This window comes from Nyctibius grandis, chromosome 2, assembly GCF_013368605.1.
Source record: "Nyctibius grandis isolate bNycGra1 chromosome 2, bNycGra1.pri, whole genome shotgun sequence".
Lineage (NCBI taxonomy): Eukaryota > Metazoa > Chordata > Aves > Nyctibiiformes > Nyctibiidae > Nyctibius > Nyctibius grandis.
This window is the reverse complement of record NC_090659.1, coordinates 8,825,173-8,845,934: the sequence shown is the minus strand read 5'-3', so window position 1 is coordinate 8,845,934 and position 20,762 is coordinate 8,825,173. Positions and strand designations below refer to the sequence as shown.

At 39.9% G+C, this 20,762-nt stretch overlaps 1 protein-coding gene across 1 annotated transcript in view; it reads right to left on the bottom strand.

Moving 5' to 3' along the window:
- GBE1 (1,4-alpha-glucan branching enzyme 1) overlaps nt 1-20,762 on the bottom strand; it is a 163,611-nt gene that overhangs the window by 141,314 nt on the left and 1,535 nt on the right. The gene's annotated exons all lie outside the window — the stretch shown is intronic.

The following is a 20,762-nucleotide window of genomic DNA, read 5'->3' as shown; positions in this document are numbered from 1 at the left end:
GCCAGCTAGAGAGAAGACAAAAAATTTCCCTTAGGACCAGGATGCCAGAGAGGGTACAGAATCTATCCCTGTAAGTTTAAGACCCAAGAGAACAAAATCCTGAACAATTCAGTCCCAATTTAATACTGACCTGGTTCTGAGCAGGAGGTTTGGACACAGATAGCATCCAGGGGTCCCCTCCAACCAGAACTGTTTGGTGAATATTTAGTACTTTATATCTGCTGAAGCTAGCCAGTTCTGCTTAAGAAAAATGAAGAACATAACAAGATATATAAAAACAACAATGCAGATAATGACAGAAATAACTACAAGTGCTGCAAACGCCACAGCATTCTAACATATTTTAGATTACTGGCAATCAATGGACACCTCCCCTAAACTTGCATTAATTTCCTTTGTATGTGTATTTATGCACACAGATAAAGGAATTCCAGTGCTAAGACAAGCTGCTACCTTGAAACAAGTTTTGCTGCTGTTGCGTCAGGCAATTTTTCCTCAAATACCTTATTAGCATATGTTTTTGCCATATAATTTAAAATCAGTTAAAGTAGTTACTGACATACGTAAGGTGAACTTTTACATATTAGCTGCAAAATGTTACAATTATAGTAACCACATATTCACAAGGAATCGATATACCCAGTTATTTCTATTTTAATCCCTTATACACAGGTTATATAATTGTGTAGTACACACTATACATATATGTGTATATACACACAAAGTTTACATAAATATATATATATAAAAGGTATGGTTTCAAAGTATTCTGGAAATGTAAACCAATTTAATATCAATCAGAAATTCCAGTTTTCAGCACCGAAGTATAAAACACTTTGGGTGGAGGATTATGGATGCAAGATTGTATTCATACTGGATATTATCCAATACCATAGATTTTTTTTCCTTCTTCTTCTTTCTTAACATTTTAACCAAGTATTACTGGTCCAATTTTTGAGTCTTTCTTCCTGGATAACTAATTAGAACAAGAGACAATCCATATCCCTGAGTATTCTGCAGCAGAGGGGGCCAACCTTCAGGAAAGGTAATACTACCATTACTTCTTCCTGAACTGAAGCACAGAACTGCTGTTCAGCAGTGGTCTGTCTCTACAGGAGAGGGACTCCTTGTTTTCCATCTCACCAAAATCAGCAGGAATGTGAAGCTACCACATCTTACCGTATTTACCTTCCTGCTACTGACTGGAAATCCTCCTGTAACAGCTACTGTCAGCCTCGCATTTATGCCAGCAATGGGATTCTTCTCGTAAAATTGTATCAATATACAAGTTTTACAAAACCTAGGACTCTACCCTGCTTTTCAGTGAGCTTTTGGTAACTTTAAATCAAGTGCATCATCCCTAATTATACAAAGTTGAACTTTAAAATCCTGAAAAAATGGGGGGAGAGGAGTTGTCCCTTACAAACAACACCCATCTCCAGGATACAAAAGAACTTAATCCTAAATTTTCAAGACAGCCACAATGCTCTTTGCAACTTTTGAAGAGGTACCCGTGACTATTCGGGGCAGTTGTGTTTAACATGTCCTTCTTCCTTTGCAGGCCTCCATTAAGACAAATCAGCACACCTCTACATCACTAGGGAGGGAACCAGGCAGGTTGACTCACGGCAGTGTGATGGCTAGAATTAGGCTAATGCCCACACATTACACAGTCTCTTACACAGCAAAGGGCTATAAGTATGTATCTCCCTCATTTTAACATCTCTTGAAGGAAGCCGGGATTCTTACAGACCATCATTCATTTACTCTAAGAAAAATTCTTAATTATTCTCACACTTTTCTGACCTCAGCATTTAGTGCCTTTAAGAATGTGCACACTAAATGAACTGTTATATTTCTTTTAAACGTTCTTTATATTTCTTTAAGCCACAGCCCATCAGTAGGTACACTGTTTGACAAAGCTTACAGACATCTTTGTTCAGAAACCCCTGGTGTGACGTCCCAATGCGCTATGTTACACAAGACACTTGCATTTGATTATGACAAAGTTTTCAGCAACAGAACAGATAGACAGGAGACTCTTGTAGAAAGACCTTTCTCACTACCAGTCCTTTAGTACAGGTCAGACATGTAAAATGCAGGCCAGAACCACAGCCTCTCTCCCAGACCCCAAATATCACACAAGCTGGTGCAGTTGTATTTCATGTCCCACATGGAGTCACAGGAGCAAAAGAAGCTCATTCAAGGTTACCAGCATGTGAGTTACAGGTGCTGTATCACGTGAGGAGGAGAACAACAAGCAAGTCTCAGGTCTAAACTGAACATAAGTTCTTTTTTCCCTTACATGCATTGTACATACAGCTGAATAAAACAAATTTTCAACTTGCCAGATGACTTCGAGAGAAACTTAAGATTATCAATTCTTCATAATTAAGCATAAACTTTCAGGTTGCTTACTGAGAAAAATCCACAAATCCATAAAAACAAAATTTTGAAGGCACATGAGTACATGTAATGAACAATATGAACAAAACTGATCTGGACAATATGAAAGAGCTCAAACTGGTAATTCATCCCTCTTTTGTAGCGTTAAAGGGTTGCTTGAACTGCATTGCACTTGCGTTACACTTGAATTTTGGGAGGCTCACATTTATACACCACCACAGCTAATACGAATTTCAACCTCCATACATTACAAGTCCCCTTCCTGTGGCTGTCCAGAGGAAGAGAGGTCTTACTTGAGCACTATCCCACCTCAAGTCAACCATATTGCTACCTTCCTGTAAGCAGCCTCTTGTCCAAGAGTATGGAGCTTGCATTACAAAGAAAGTAAGCAGCTCTCCCCATTTCTGCTCGTGCTCCCATAAAAAGCAAGCTGAAAAGATAATTCTGATCTTGAAAAGAACAAAGAAGGTTTTCTGTATATACCAGAGCAGAAAGCTGAATGCCGAGAGCCAGTACGCAGAGCACACTACCAGTGCGTGCTGTTTCACAGACACACAAAGCTGACCCAAAATCCTCCAACCTGACAGCTTTTACCAAGAGCCCAGGATTTTTTTTTTTTTTTTTTTTGAGGTACATGGTAGGGAAAGGGAAGATGAAACCACACCGTTCTATTAAGACTCTTTAACAGCATACAGTACCTAGTCAGCAGAGCTGGGTTCCCCACCAGCCCTCCTGTTCATCTCCTCTGCAGCAAAGGCTCCTGGCACTTCCCAGCTCTGGGGCAAGCGCCAAGCAGGGGCCCAGAGCCAGGACCTGCTCTTTGCCCACAACCTTCCCTTTTCATAAGGCCTTACCCTTTCCCTTCTTAACCTCAGTTTGGAGCAAAGCCAGGCTTTGAACTTCCCAAGCAACAGGGCTACTTTTCTCCACGTAGTTCTCAAAACAAGCACAAGTGTCCATGATACAATTGTTGGCATCTAACATCTCTAATAGCTCACACATAGCCAAGATACAAAAAAAAAAAAAAAAAACCACCATGAAAACTAATGAAATCCATTCTGACAAAAGTTTAAGGTAGCATGAAGGGAAAAGCTGTTCTTTAATTAACTTATTGTTTACATATTAAAATATCAGGGAAAACAGGTAAGCAGTTCCAAAACAAGTATTTTGGCAGAGGCAGATGCCTACTAACACGAGTGGCACTGAACATGACATACGGCAACTTTTTACTAAAACAAACAGCATGCAAAGGCTACGCTTTAAAACTATGTCTTGTCCCGCTGCTGGTCAACTAGCTCTTTCCAGACCAAATTTCAGCATCAGGCACCCTCCATATTTGCTTTAAGAATAAATTCTGAATAACAACTAGTTGTCAAAGTGGTTTTCCAGTTATTGGGGGGGGGAGAAGCGACTGAAAGCAACAGAAACTATCCCAGCTTACGTAAGTCAATTGTTGAATTTCCTTTTTTGTTTATTCTCACAGAAACCAAAATAAAACTAGAAGCAAGTTTAACTTGCATCCAGGACAGCTCATTCTGAAGTCCACTCAGTGAACTTCAAAGTTTGCTGACTGTAAGGGTACAGAAAATCCTCACTGCTTGGACAGTTCACAGAGGGGAAAAAACACCACCACAAAAACCCACCCCCAAAACAAAGTCACACAAAACACACGCATACACACGCAGAGGCTCCTTATCAAATCCACAAATAGCATACCTTGGACAGAATTGAATCTCATTTCCCTAACAACTCTGAAGACTGAAGAACAAATGCTGCCATATTATACGATCACTTGTAACTTTAGCTTGCATTTCTAACCTCCATTATTTGTGAGCTGCATGGTCCCATCCCACCAGCTCCATACACACCAGCATCCTCCTCTGCTCCCTCACCCCTGACAGCACTCAGGTCTAAGTTTCCCAAGTATGCAGCATGTTCTGATTAATGTATTTTAGTAATACTGAAATATTAAGTTACAACAATTATACACAATCAGCAATTGGTATGACACAATTTGCTCCAGAAATCCTTTTGTTCTGAAAGTACTTTAAGATGCAACCCAGATGCGCCACAGACATTACAGGCTACAGGAACAATGAAAAAAAATCAGTTCGAGATTACTACTAAGTATGTAGGTCTTTGATTATAATTTCCATCTTTCTAAAATCTTTCTTTCTTTGTAATTAATGCTCTGGAAGGAATTTCCTCCCAGTCCCTTGTGAGCTAACCAAGTGCTGCACTTCTTTACAAAAGAAAGATTATCAGCCTCAGAACCCTGAACTCTGCAAAGACTACGAAGTGCTGGCTTGCACACCCACAATATATACTACAGATTGCTCCCTGTGTAAAAAGTACACAACAGATGCTTACAAGGAAAATTAGGAATGGTTCTGGGGGTATGAGAGAACATGAATGAGCTAAGTATTGTAAACAGCAAACAGGAGATGCAACCGAGACTATCCAACAAGATCTGAAAACACACAAAAGGTTAGTATATTTTACCCTGTCATAATATTTAGTTAATTCAAGAGTCCTTTGTAATAATCATGGGGGTTTTGTATTGTCAGAAGTTTATCATGACATCTTCTTTGTTTGGCTGGGTTTTTGTAAGGTATAAACATTTCCCATAATATGTGGTATTCAGTGGCATACTGACATGATCACATCCAATACAAATTGGATCATGAATAGTGCAGAAACCATTCTTCTGAGAATTGAAAGTTACCTGTATTTCCAGGAATTTAACAAAAAGTAGCTATGTGATTCCACTTACTAACAAAAATTTCTTAGCAATACCTAGTCAGGATATCAGAACAGTAAGAATTAGTGAAGAGTAACACTGAAATACACCATTATTCTACCTGAAGGTTGATAGTCATCTTACTTGCATATACATAATACAATGATGCAATTATTTAAGCTCTCCACATTTGACCAGCTCTCTCATCAGCTATCACAGCAGAGCACAAAGGAATGAGCCAGCAGAAGCAATAATCCACTACAAAAGTTATTGAGATTTTGTGTGATCTGCAATTACCGTGTTACTGCACATCATGAAAAGTAATACTACAAGTTGCAATTACAACCTGTTTGCTCCAGCCATCTTATAACCACCCTAACTATTATTTAAGAAACCCTACCCACAAACAACCCCCACACCACATACTTCCTCTTCATAGCTGGAAAACAGAACACAGCAGTAAAGTCTGACACTTTCTGAAAGAACTGTGTGTGTACATGCTTGTGTGTGTGTGTATGAAACATCAACTGGCTTCTGCCAAAATTTGCTTTGGCTGTATTACAAAAGGTAGAGGAAGCAAAGTATATTAGAACCTCATGGTAGTATATGCGAGAGTATCCTAACTTTCTATCCTCAATCTATCCAGGCTTCCAAATCAATAAAAGTTTTGAAATATTAGACTTAAAATCTGACATGCTACACTGCAAGACAAGCTTGTTTGCCAGGCGTATATACAATTTTAAGATTGTTTAATAAATACCTGTCATTCCAATAAGGTCATACATCTATCTGTATTAGGCAAGAGCTATCTTTGTAAAACCCCTAAATTAAATTTTCATAATCTTGATATCCGAAGTAAAAAACAGAGGAAGCAACAATAAAGCCAATGAAAACCATTGTGCTTATATAGCACAAAGCACACAAATTAAGAAGTACCAGAACAGAGCACAACTTTCTCACGAACTGCCACGTTCTTTAAATGTGCTGGTGGGGGGGGGGCACAACTTGCATAGCGCGGCAAACAGTTAATAAGCAGTTCAGTTACACTTATTTATAGCTATTTAAGCCCTCAAAGCTTCATTTTATTTCCCCCACAAAGTCTACAGTGTCTTATACTTTATGAACAGAAGCAACTACACATCCCCCAGTTATACTTCCCACTTTATTCCACATCAAAGAGACTTTTCCTGAGTTCATCTGTCAAAAACATGATTTTCTCCTCACTGCAATCTCCTTATAGATTCTTTCATAGTTTACAAGTGGATCAGTTGATGAAAGAGTATCAACAGAAATAGCAGAAGAAAGGAAAAATCTTAAGCCAAAGATTCTAACCTAACAAATGATGCATTCATTGCCAAAACACATGCACAACACTAGTGCCATCTCTACTGTTTTCTAGATGCCTGTTTACATCTTACAGACTATTAGGTTTGTATATTACGAGGTAAAAGCTCATACCCCACTGAATTTTGAGGTTCCTACAATACCTCTTCTCTTCTGTAGGGAAACTCAAACCACAGCAGGAATACCACCTTGGTAAAGTGCAGCAAGACCCAGAGCACTCTTAACTGTTTTTTTCACTTCCCTCCTATCTTCTCCAATAGAGATGTTAATGAAATCTCAGTCTTGGTCAGCCTATTCTGCACAAAGCTTTAGAAAGCCAGAAAAGTCACTTATAAGCTGCAGGGGATTGAGTACTTTCTTTGCATGACTTCTGAGAATCAAAAACTTCAGCAAAACAGATTCAGGAAGCTAATATACTACAGACAGATAAAAAAAAAGCACACCACCTCATACCTTCACAAAAACCCCTTCCTGGTTTAAAATAAATACAAACACTCAGACATCTGAAAAAGTTTACTGAGACACACCATTGTAAAGTATGGAACACATTACCAGACCAGCCACAAACTGCTCTTTACTCCTACTTTTCTGTTACACAGCTTCTTTGCCACATGAACTGTTCGTCCCTCAACAAAACAAATATCTTACCATTATCTTTCTCCTGATCATCACCTACGTTTTTGCATGATCAGAAACATCAAAGCTAGGGTTTAGAGCCATCATACCAAAATGACATGTTTCTCTGTACCAGAAAGAAACAAGTGTCAGCTTTCAACCACTCCAACAAGGTGGTAAACAAGTTGCTTTACTGATTTTAAGGTTTTATGCCATTATTTCTTTGACACAGTTCTGCCTTACCATTCTGCTCTAACTAGCAGCACGCACTGGAGATACCAGAAGTAATGTGACAAGAAGCCCCACAAACACCAAAACGCAGCACAAGCAATTTTTGGTCTTCATTCTCCTGCTTCTTCTCAACTAGTCATCATCGCTATGGCACTTAATTATGGAACATCAAAGGCTAAAACATATATCCGTTCAACTCAACAATAGGTATGTATTGTGTTTGTATTAAATACTGTCACAGACATGACAGTAAGCACCATGTTGTCTGACACCTGTCATGAATATTGACAGAATGAACACGAGAAAAGGTTCCAGAGACCAAATGCCTTCTCCCCTCTGACAAATCCCTTGATTTCTTACAGTTCCTGGCAGACAACCCACAAAGACTGGGAAAGATGACCAAGAAAAAGTCAGAAAACAGAATAAGGGAACAACACAACAAAGAATCCTTACTTTCTCAGCACATCTGTTGTTTTGAGCAAGGACTTGACTAATGAAACTTCGTTTGGAAAATGACAAAAAGAAATACAAAAATAACCACAGTTTACTACTGTGCCATTGTTTTCCTACAGACTAAGCGCTGTTGCTTGTATTAGGCAAACCTCATTAAGCATTTAAAGAAAACCCATCTATGAAGAAATCTCAGTGGCATTTTTACAATTACTTAAACAGCCACCAACATACACTGCTGACAAAGTCAACAATGCCAAGAGCAGCCTTTGAAATCGATGACCCACGGTAACCAGGAGAGCCAAATACCCGAAGCCCAATCTGGTTCCTCTTAGTAAAGTCCAGAAGTTGCACAAGAGTGGTGTCAAAATTTGTACTTTGGTCAGTCACAGAAGCATCTGAAGGACTTATGCAAGTGCACCTAAAAGCTGTCGCTGACTTCAAAATGTGAAGACTATTGTTGTAAAACCAGGTTTATACTAGACGTGCTTGTTAATGTATCAGCAAACGTTACTGGTGAGCAATATCCTTTTTGCTGCAAAAGTCCTTAGTGCAGATGCCATTAGACCAAGCAATTTGTCACTACAAGTTTTGTCTTGGAGTGGGCACCAGCAACAATCGGCATTATCAAAAGCATCCTCTCACACCTATAAACTGTATTCACTGTACAACCACTTCTCCAACATTGTATGCTATACTGGCAATGTCTTTCTGTATACCAGACCTGCTTCAATACCTCCCTTTTTTTGTTTCCCCACCAAGTAACACAATGATTATCAAACCTACACCCCAGAACTGACCAAGCATTTTTGAGAAAACACTTATAATTGAACATTAACTGACAGGTACTGGATTTGCAGAAAACTACACTGATCCCTGCTATATAAGGACAAAAAAGCCATTCAGCATGATATCTGGAAAAGAATCAGATCTTGACAGGCTTGGCATTTCCTACCTCTGTAGGGCCTGGGAGATGTTTCTGTCAAAAGTCATTATGGTCAAAGTCTTCTACAATGACACTTAATGGACATAATTGCCATTTACAGCTACCTCCATTTTGAGTTGGAAACTACTCAAAGTCAACCATGACTGTTGCTGAAAGCTCAGTCTGATGCCTACTTTGATGACATCACATTATTTGTGATACTATGAAAGGTGAACCTTTACTCCTTGTTCTGCAATTCAAAGGCCCACACTCAGATGAAGTTTTTGCTTCTGGTATTGAAGAAAGTGTGGGTTTTGTTTATGAAATTGTTTCTACTATTTACTGTTAAGCAAAAAAAACAAATTGCTTGGTCAAAATACACAATAGTCACACTCAAAGACATCACTCATTATCTTATAATACTCAGTCCATAACTTCATGGTCCAAAAGAGATCCTATTCAGAAGGCAAAGATACTTTAATCCAGCCATTGTTATTGTGCAGTAACAACATTCCTGGTTTACTGGCTGTGCTAAATTAGTTGACATCCAAGCACTACTTAGGTCCAAATTTACTAAATTTTAAAGTGAGAATAATCATTAGGTCTATTTAGGTACCTAATCTTTTAGTAAAGCTTTTCATGTCATTCCCAGAATTCACAAGTTGTAGCTGAAATACATATATCTCCACACACAAATTGACTGCGCTCTTCTTAATTTTACCAGTTGTGGAACCTACAGACAGCTTCTACCAGGTAAAGGTAACAAGGACTAGGTTAACTTCTGTACTATGAACACTACTTCTGTTTCATCCTGTTATCAGTTCATGGAAAAACTGTCAGACTGCTTTCCTCAGAAGAAAAAGTGTATTTTTGAACAATCAGATTTATAGGTTGAGTCTTCTGCTGTCATTAAGAACTTTATCAGCAAAGAACTTACTATTTTTAAATAGGATAATAAAAATAAAAGTTAAGGTAATCAGTTTAAAGAATACATGCATGAAACCTGCTGAAACACACTGTCCTGGGAGTCTTGCAGAAGACATGGTATTTGAGGAGCTGATGACATTGAACATTGAATCTGCTCTGTTGGGCCCTGTACTGAGGGCTCGAGAAGCCTGAACATTATCATGAGTAGGCAGCCACTGCATGGGAACCAGCTGGAGTGCCCTGTGCTGGTCTGTGAGGACGAAGTGAATTTGAAATTAGCTTATGTGCCATCCTCAGGCCTAAAACATGTACAGACCTGCATCTGAAACAAAAAAAAAAAAATCTTAAAATGAGAGAAAAAACAGCTGACGCTATGAATCAGCATTCACTTCATGGCAAATTCTAGGATAGAGGGGTGGAATTTATATACCAAGTGACACCGCTAAATTTTCCCAGAATGTCAGTACCTGGTACTGTCACTCTATAGAGTAACTCTGGTAGTTAACATCTCTAACCTCTCCCAGTCTTGCCCTCTTTCTGCAAACTTGAACTTTTTATCTATAATCTATCTTAGCAACATGAAAAAAATACACATTTCATACATTACACTCTTATACACTGACATAATAATCTAAGGCCACTTTCTCAAAAAAAAAAAAAACAACTGTATCACACCAGCTAATAGAACGAGTACTTTGAACTTTCAAGGAAAGTTCTACATACACCTACCACCAAAACTGTGGCATCTAAAACTGTGAGGGCAGGGGAGGGAGATGAAAGGGAAGGTCTTCAGTTTTGAGTTGTTCTCATTTACATTAATTTACAGTGTTCAAGTGAAGTAACAAATAGTCAGATAAACTCATACATTTATTTATTTCATGATAACAAGTAAGAAGTAACTAGAAAAAGATTTTCTGTCCAGAATTTTTTGATGATACAAAGAAACTCCAAAGAAATTCGGCATATAAATCTAAATGCTAAGAAGCATTATTTATAATTTTCTGTCTGAAAGACCTAATCACTATAATCACATTCAAATTACACTGCAATAGCATTACTATTAAAAGTTTGTTTGCTGCTATTTAAAAAAGACTGCTCGGAGCCTGATTTTTTTTCCCTCAAATACTTGCCAATTGTTGTAAACAGGATTAAAATAAAGCAGCAATATTTTGAAAAAACCTTTCAGGTGTTTATAAATTTAAGCATTAAAGAACTCACTCTTATTAGAAAACTCATAACAAAGATGTCATAAAGTCAATGAATTCCATAAGCCACAGTTAAACTTGCCAATGAACCCCAAAGGAGGCTGGATACATACACATGCTAGCTAGAAACTCTCCCCAAAAAAGCTCTGTGCGTGTATATACACTTGTGCATTCAGTACATAAAGTACAATTAATAATGATATTTTTATGTACTTTCCCCAAAAGCTATAAAGGAAGCTGTACAGCAAACAAAGGAAAAGCTAGCTTTCGCACTCAAAACCTTTACACCACTGAAAGCTAAGATATAACTACCTTGAATTTTGCACAGACCAAGACACAGCCACCTGCAGATCAAGGGACAACATCTCTACACAGCCCAGGCACAAGCCTTTCTTCCACAATCTTCAGGGATCCCCTCTTTATTTTTTTCCTCATTGTATTAAGGGGGGCAGGGGCAAGGAGGAAAGAAGAAAAACACAAACCTTTCTGATACTGTCACCAGTACCAAACCGCTACCTTAATCCATTCTTTTTTTTAAAACCCTTTATCACTTCAGGCTTTCTCCCTTACTGCCTGACAAAACAGACAGTAATGCCAGTTTTGATTTGCTTTCTTTAAGAGAAAAAAACTGCTTAGACAACACAGAATCACACAGAATCACAGAATCAATCAGGCTGGAAGAGACCTCTGGGATCATCGAGTCCAACCATTGCCCTGACACCACCATAACAACTAGACCATGGCACTAAGTGCCATGTCCAGTCTTTTTTTAAACACATCCAGAGATGGTGACTCCACCACCTCCCTGGGCAGCCCGTTCCAATGTCTAATAACCCTTTCTGAGAAGAAATTCTTCCTAATGTCCAACCTAAACCTCCCCTGGCGAAGCTTGAGGCTGTGCCCTCTTGTCCTATCGCTAGTTGCCTGGGAGAAGAGGTTGACTCCCACTTCACTACAACCTCCCTTCGGGTAGTTGTAGACTGCAATAAGGTCACCTCGGAGCCTCCTCTTCTCCAGGCTAAAAAATCTCAGCTCCCTCAGCCATTCCTCGGAGGTCAGACCCTCCAGACCCTTCACCAGCTTGGTCGCACTCCTCTGGACTCGCTCCAACACCTCAACATCTTTCTTGAAGTGCGGGGCCCAGAACTGGACACAGTACTCAAGATGCGGCCTCACCAGTGCCGAGTACAGAGGGACGATCACTTCCCTAGACCGGCTGGCTACACTATTCCTCATAGAGGCCAGGATGCCATTGGCCTTCTTGGCCACCTGGGCACACTGCTGGCTCATGTTTAGCCGGCTGTCGATCAGCACCCCCAGTTCTCTTTCCGCAGATACAGACCAAAGTAGCAAACCTAAATGCTATACTTTGCTGCAGTCTCTCTCCCATCCCTTTGGATGTCAATGAAAAGATTATTTTTCTACTGGTAATAAATGCTGAAATTAGTCCAGTATCCCACAAGTACCTGCTGTTGTTCAAATCAACTGCTAGCCAGTGGCAAGAAAGTAGCAAAGAGCTAAAGAAGGAAGCCCAGAGGCAAAGAGGGTAGCACCCTAACTGAAAAAAATGGGGGCAGGCAGATACAACTATTTAGCCTCCTAAAGACTGGACCAAGGGAAGAAGATAGTACAGCCACCATACTACTTGAAAGATTAAAGTTATTGCTACACTTGCTATTTTTTTTAAGCTGTAATTTTCTAAATCACTTCCTCTAAGTGAGAACGAAAAATTTACAGAACACATCTGATCTCTACTGAAAGAAAGGGACATGAAAAACCTTTTCCAAAAGACTATGCTTCACGGGAAAACCTCACAGACACGTTGACAGAGCCCATGCCATTCTCAGTACTGGACACATACTGTCTACTCCTGAAAACTGAAATATTTTTGTACAAACAATATCCGTGTATTGAACTTGAGAGATATGATAACCCATGAGCTTTCCAAAGATTAAGTTAAAGCTTGGGTGTTCATGTCAACTGAGAGAGAGGATTTGTTTGTTCAGACAGTAGATTTGAGTCACCTGGCTCATTCAGCATGCAGAAGTTTTACCTTGTTGTCCGCTACTTTAACATTCTCACAAAAAAGCTGTAATCTAAACAGATCCTGAAATTGTAAAGCATGTCTTTTTTCAACTGTTCCCTCCTTTCTTACAAAGGAGGGATTTTTCCCCATTTCTCGTAGGGGTGTGAAGGGGTTTGGGAGGTGAGGAAGGCAACTGCAGAAGGGTGGGACAGAGAAGAGGTAACATCAGATAAGTCCATACAAACTGAGGAAGGATTTGAGAACTGACAAGAAGTATTTATTTGCCTCAGGTTTTTATCTTTATGTACAAAGTATACAAATTGTGATACTTCTAGTAGTTCTAACTACTTCTTCTCAAAAAAGGTGGATTTTAGCTCTAACCTCTGGAGAACCCCTGCACCAGCTCCTGTCTCAAACCATCACATCTACTATTTCACAAATGCTTCTATGTGAAGTCACTGCTACTGTCTGTGTAACAATACAAAGCTATTGTGCAAGTATTTACAATCGGCACGCTGCCCAAATTTTCCTCAAAAAAAGCTGGTACACCAATGCAGTATGCAACACTTCATATTTCTATTAAACTTTTAACAACTTTCTAGAGGAGTGGTATTTGGTAGGAAAAACTGTTTATGCAGGACAAATTAAGTCTTGCTGAAAGCAATCGAAGATTCGTAATTTCAAAATGAATTGCAAAAGTCTTAGAATGGAAAGCATTAATTAACTTACAGCCTACCAATCCCTGTCAAACCAGGAACATTTATACTGTGGATATCTACCACAATAGGCATCAAACAATGATGTTAACGTTAAGACTTGCTTGCATAAACACGGATGTCCAAGGGCATTTTAGACAGCCTAAAATACCCAAGATACCAGCTTAAGCCTGACACATACAACAGAATTTTTTAAACTTCTATATTTTTTTTTGCTGCAATAGCAGGTATAGTACAATCAGGATACCCTCTAGAGCTGCTAACTCGTATGTTTATGCAAAGTATTCATTCTAGACGGGCAATTTCCAAACAGTTGTGGTAGTGAAGCATGTTTTCATTTAAAACATACAGTAACTCAACATGATTTTAAGAGGAGTCTTTTAGACAATCCCTACTGGCCCTCCTGCTTTCCTCCAAAACATCTTATCAAATGCTTATACACCCAAAAACTTACATCTGATAATGACACCACATTCACGTGTGACCATGGGGAATGCCTGGAGGCACATATCCTGCACATGCACGTAGCCTGCCTGTCAGTGACACGGCTAGGAAAAAGAGCATCCTCAAAACATTAGTGTAGCCCCACACACATAGTTTGCACAGAGTTTAACAACCATCTAATGCATTGTTTTGTCAAAAAAAAAAAAATCCTGACACTAACTGTATTAAGCTACCTACATCCATTTGTGATCAGCACCAAAAGTTTATTTTCTACCTGTCCCAATACAATGTCTCCTAAAGAGCCTCCTCTATCAGCTCCCTCTCTCAAAGCTGAGTGCAAACAAAGACCAGATCCTAAACACTGCCCAGAAATAGAAAAATAAGTTTCTTCAGTTGCACATCTTTGCAGTGGTATTCAACCACCCTTCAAGATCAATGAAGTCTGTGTGTATATGTCACCTTATTCACATTCCTCTAAGCAATTTCTCGACCAAAAATGTGGGGTTTTGTTTTGGTTTTGAGTGAGAGGAATTAAAGAAGAAATACTGATATACTTGAAGTCCACACTCAAAGTAATACTTTAGCAGGGTTTCTGCACTTTTCTACTCCTACCACAAAGGACAATCCTTTACCAGCATCACTTGGAAGTGGGAGAACCTAGACCCCAACCTCCTTTTTAAGGACTGGAGACAAATGACTCACTAAATGCAAGGCTAGTTCACGTAACAAGGGCCAAAATCCACATTTTCTATTCCATGAACTATACGTTTAGAAGTTAATTTTATATGACTGAGCATCACACAATTCCTTTTGCAGATCTAGGTGACATTTTTTAAACACAGCATAAACTTCTAGCAGTGGTACTCCTATTTTGGGAAGAGTAGTACACCCTTACTGGAACTTGATGGCCCACTGTGAAGTCACACTCCCTCTAACACCAAGCATAATGGCAGACACACTACCACAAAGTCCAGCAACACAGCACAGCAAGGACATACAGGAGCTATAAATATACTGTGCCTGAGTAACAGGATCACACAAAATCACAGAATCAACCAGGTTGGAAGAGACCTCAGGGATCATCGAGTCCAACCGTTGCCCTGACACCACCATGGCAACTAGACCATGGCACTAAGTGCCATGTCCAGTCTGTTCTTAAACACATCCAGAGATGGTGACTCCACCACCTCCCTGGGCAGCCCCTTCCAATGGCTAATGACCCTTTCTGAAAAGAAATTCTTCCTAATGTCCAACCTAAACCTCCCCTGGCAAAGCTTCAGGCTGTGTCCTCTTGTCCTGTCGCTAGTTGCCCGGGAGAAGAGGCCAACTCCCACTTCACTACAACCTCCCTTCAGGTAGTTGTAGACTGCAATAAGGTCACCTCGGAGCCTCCTCTTCTCCAGGCTAAACAACCCCAGCTCCCTCAGCCGTTCCTCGTAGGTCAGACCCTCCAGACCCTTCACCAGCTTGGTCGCACTCCTCTGGACTCGCTCCAACACCTCAACATCTTTCTTGAAGTGCGGGGCCCAGAACTGGACACAGTATTCAAGGTGCGGCCTCACCAGTGCCGAGTACAGAGGGACGATCACTTCCCTAGACCGGCTGGCTACACTATTCCTAATAGAGGCCAGGATGCCATTGGCCTTCTTGGCCACCTGGGCACACTGCTGGCTCATGTTTAGCCGGCTGTCGATCAGCACCCCCAGGTCTCTTTCCGCCGGGCCACTCTCTAACCACTCTTCCCCCAGCCTGTAGCGCTGCATGGGGTTGTTGTGGCCAAAGTGTAAGACCCGGCACTTGTTCTTGTTGAACCTCATGCCGTTGGTCTCAGCCCATCTATCTAACCTGTCCAGAGAACAACACCAAAGAAAGGAGAAGGGTGTCAAATAGAAAGCATTAGACCTACCGCTACTTTCATGTAACATCAGTCAATAGAACTGAAGCTGCATGTTTAAAGAAACTATCAGTAAGGCTTTTTTTTATGCATACCAAGAAAGCAGGTTAAAATAAATTTAGCATTAGAAATATCCAGATTAATGGAACAGTTTCAAGATGTTCACACAGTGAACTAGTTGACCTGGGTCATTAGCCAGGTCTTTAGACATCTATTCTGAGATATTAGATCAAGGGCCTACATTAGATTTTAAATGCAAATAATGTCCAGATAACATTCATTGGTAAGGTGTTTCTGATAGCAACATGAGGTAAAGCAGACTTTGTTGTTCAAAGAAGCTTTAAGGTCTATTCTTTGCAGCATGGCCAGGAATAATCACTATAACTGGCCTTCAACTTGTTAACATAAGGTGCTATAAGAATGTCAAATAAACTGTCAGATACTTGGGGAAGAGGCAGACATATTACAGCTAAAGACTTCTTTTTGCAGAATATTTTTTTTTGCAGAGGAAAACTCATGTTTTAAACGTTTTAAGTACAACAACCTGATCTTGTTCCACTTGACACATTGCCCTAAGTCATTATTTTCATTTTGAATACCTCAGTCAAGTACTCACCACTGTGCACCTCTTAAAATAGAAAAAAAATGTCAGAACCATCATAAGGCAGCAGTAATCTAATATTACGTAGATATCAACAGGAGAATGGCAACTATTTCCCTTTTATAAGTGTGCAGAGGTTTAAGAACACTACTAGAAACCTGTGAACCAGCTGACAGACATCTTGTTAATTGATCCAGCTACCAAAGCCACCAAGTAGGTATGTCAGTCTTCTCAACCAAAAACTCACCAACACCTCAGAAGAAATGGGACCTTCCCCCTCTCTCTCAAACCATACCTATGACTAAGTACTATGGCCAATATTTCGTCTAGCTGAATAAATCAGTGTCATGTTTGATGCTTATCAAGATAAAGACTGAAGCTGTGCAGCTATACATTTTTACTTATTTACTCTATAAATTGAACTATTAAAAAAAAAAGCTTCCACTGAGGACTACATAGTCAGTAGATTACAGAGACAGTTGCAGGGGCTGGTAAAATATACTAAGCTATGCACGTTCCTATGGCAGAGAATTCTAATGGGCAGCACTTTGTAACACCAGTTTGTAACTCCGTAAAATGCAATTACACCACAGGCATTAATGGTTTTAATTGAACCAATTATGTTCTAAGAGGTAAAAAACTAAAAATACATACTAAATTACACAAAGTCTTTAGCCTAAATAACACTCTTGAGTTAACAAAATACTTGTGGGAAAACATATCACAGATGGTCAAACAATGTAGCACAGTGATATCCTATGCAAACATTATCACTTTGGGGGTTTTTTGTTTGTTTGTTTGTTTTAGACTCTTGTTTCAAGCTCTGAACAGTGTATGTTTGGGTCAAGGCTGAAAGGTTCACTAAATACAGTGAAGGATTGCCCCCTCTTCCCAAAGAAAACACTTCCCTCCCCAGCTCATGGTCAAATTCAGGCATTCAGAGAAAGGAAAAATTAGATTTTATTTTTTCCTCACAAACACCATTTGCAACAATATGCCCATACATGACAAAGAACTGCAGAGGGAATGTGACCAGAAGTCCGTTTCTTCCTGCTAGTCACTCATTTAACTTATGGTAGTCCATACTCCATGCTCAGGACTTAACTAGGTCCTAGCATCCCATTTTAGGCATCACTTATCTAAATAAGCATTTTGTTCCCATCAAAGCACCCATTCAGTGTTTCTCAAGGCTTTATTGAAAAAAAAAAGGAGTCAGCTGCCTACATCAGGAAGTTATACTTTACATGAGGTTAAAGGAGACAGTCCTTGAAACCAAAAGGAAAATTTACAGAACTTGAGGCAACATCATTATTGATTTCATCATGAATCCAGCAATTCTCAAAGTGAATCAGTATAATTATATTACACTGTAGAATCCAGGCTGATGTAACTAAAGCTTGTCTATCCTTCAACATCCCCCTCCCAAAAAAAAAAAAAAAAAAAAAAAAAAAAGAATGCGCAAAGATCTCGGTATTAGGCATGCTGCACCCTCTTGGGGGTGAAGGGGCCCAGCAGAGGGTAGGAGAGGTGGATGTGAAGGCCAGCAAGAAAAACCTGCGCCTGCTCAAGGCACGGGTGAGCAAGGACACGCTAAGGCATCTGTAGAAAGCTAGCTTCTTGCTCCTGGCTGTCTTCTACTAACTATGGCAAACAGGTAGAGCCTGAAGAGAGCTGGGTTTCTTGAGACTAGAGAAGAAAAAGCTAACTCGGGGAGGCATGGGTTGCAAATGTCCGCTTGCAGTCTTAAGCTATCTAAAGGGACAGGTGGAGGGGAGTGCCTAGAGCAAAGAATGAGCCAGGCCCTCCTCCAAGGTACCCAGGAAAAAAAGACCAGAGGCACTGGACAAAGTTGCAGCGAGGGAACTTACAGTATTAACAAATATATTTTTACAATGAGGTTAGCCAAACACTGGGAAGGGCTGCCCAAAGAGTCTGTGGAAGAACACCTTCAGAGACTCAGCACGACCCAACAAGATCCTGTGCAACCCAATCCAACAGCAGAAACAGCCCTGCTTTGAGTGTGAGAACAAACCATCATAATCAAGTTAACTGTGCACCCTGCAACAGTCATGCATAAACAGTTATAAAATTTTCCACTAGCAATAATTTTGCTATGCCAATCTGGTGCTATGGATAAAACAGCAGACAGACTCAAGCCCAAAGGGTGAGTCAACAACTTGTTGATATCACTGCCAAGAATAGACCCTAAATCTTCCATTTCCATTCCCTTCTGTAAAAGAACACACTGTTACTAAGCAAGACAAAGGGAGGACTATTTTATATGGTTTTGCACAAGCCACAGTATAAAGATCTCCTCAGACAGATGTTTAAAAAGCTTTGTTTCTCACACATCCTTAATCCTCTGTCAAAACCTCCAATTTTTATTTCTCTAGGCAATACACAGTATGATAGCTATAAGCTACAAAATTCCCATCAGTCCTTAATTTTTTTTTTAATATTAAGTCAACATCATTGCCAACCTTAAGAAGAAATTTAGACTACTACAGTAAAAGTACCCATACACATTGTATTTGATCAAGTCTGTTTCACTTCTGTTCTTTCCCAAAGCTTCCTAATCCAAGCAAGTAAATCACTTTTTGTGCCACAGGGTGCCAGGCACACCACTTGCCTCCTGTCCCCTTCGTCAGGAATAACTCAGCTTTCTCAACTGAGAGACTACCCGTATCTTTGATGTTTAAACTATTCAAGTGGCAAAAAATGCCACTGGCTGGCGGTATTGGGAGCAAAGGCAGAGACAGAAAGCCAGCCAGTAGTACCAGAAGGAATAATGAACAGATTGTTACTTGTTCAACAGTTGAGTGGTATCATTTCTATCCATTTTCCTACTCTACAAGAATAAATGAATTGCTAAAACAAAATATATATTAAGAATTAGTCCTCCTGCCCTACCTAAGGTGAGGCCATGGCAAGCAGTTGACAGTTCATCAACTCCCAATACATAATTTGCTCAACAGCACTTACTCCTGGTTGCTTCATCACAGCCTTTCCTACACTGTATGTAGGATACATTTGATCCATTGGGTCACTTAATGAGATGCTCCACAAACGCATGATCAACATTTAAGTCACTATCTAAAACAATTGCTACCTTTCTAGAGGCAAAATAATTTACTGCTAGTAGGATTTAAGATTAGTATGTGCAACTTTACTTTGTATGTATGCTTGGATCTTCAAAGGAAAATACATTTAAATACATTTCTGCTTCTAATAGCTTGCCAGGTTTATTTTGCTTTACACTTTTACTTGAAGGTTTAGCAAATGCCATATCATTATGCAGCTGTATTAATCCACACAGTATTAATTTCAAAGACTGTTTTCAGTTCTAACTCCTATCTCAATAGGGGCCAGGAAAGACACACAACATACAGCAAAGGATCAGGCATGTGGACCACCTTCATAGAACGACCAGTAAACGCATCAGGACCCTTCAGCCTGGAACAAAGACCATATTGTTCTGCATTGCTCAGGATTTCATGAACAGTTGTGCAGGGCTGTTCACCATCTCCTCCAGTATAAGAATTGGAGAAAAGTAAGCAAAACCCACATACTGGAGGCTCAAAACACCCCAGAGAACTGGTTCTTCACACAAGCAGCAATTAGGCTGCAAAACTCCTTTCTCCTGGGCACTCTTGAGGCAAGAGCTCTAGCTAAAAAACACACCTGGAGCTATTAAATACAGACTGAATCACAACTGCTGGAAGCTGGGATGAGCACTGCATGGATACACCAACAGACATTTCCCCATGCTTACACTCTTCCTCCTTGGCACTCTCTACAATCCACAGGATGACAGACAGGACAGGCTTGATGTTTGTGCTTGGAATAAGACATTCAGTTTATCACAGGTTGTCACAAAAGTTTTGCTTTATTCTTTTAAACTAATTAACAGTATACATGTGTCCACAATAATTAGATGGCAAGTGACCAGTTTGAAGTTCAGAAGCCAGGAAGGGACAAGATACAAACAAGATCATCTGAAGTTCTGCGCTCAAGACGGATGAACTCAAGAAGTACACACAAGTTTTGCAAACTCACTGTGTTCAGCACAGTCATACTATCCTCAGAAATACAAACACCGTCATCTACAATGTGCCCATTTAGATGGCAGGCACATTTGGGACACCCAAATGTTTTAATGAATGGTTTTATTAAGAGCTAGATCCACCTACTTATTACTTACTACACCCTGGCACCCCACTGAACAAATCAGGTGTTTT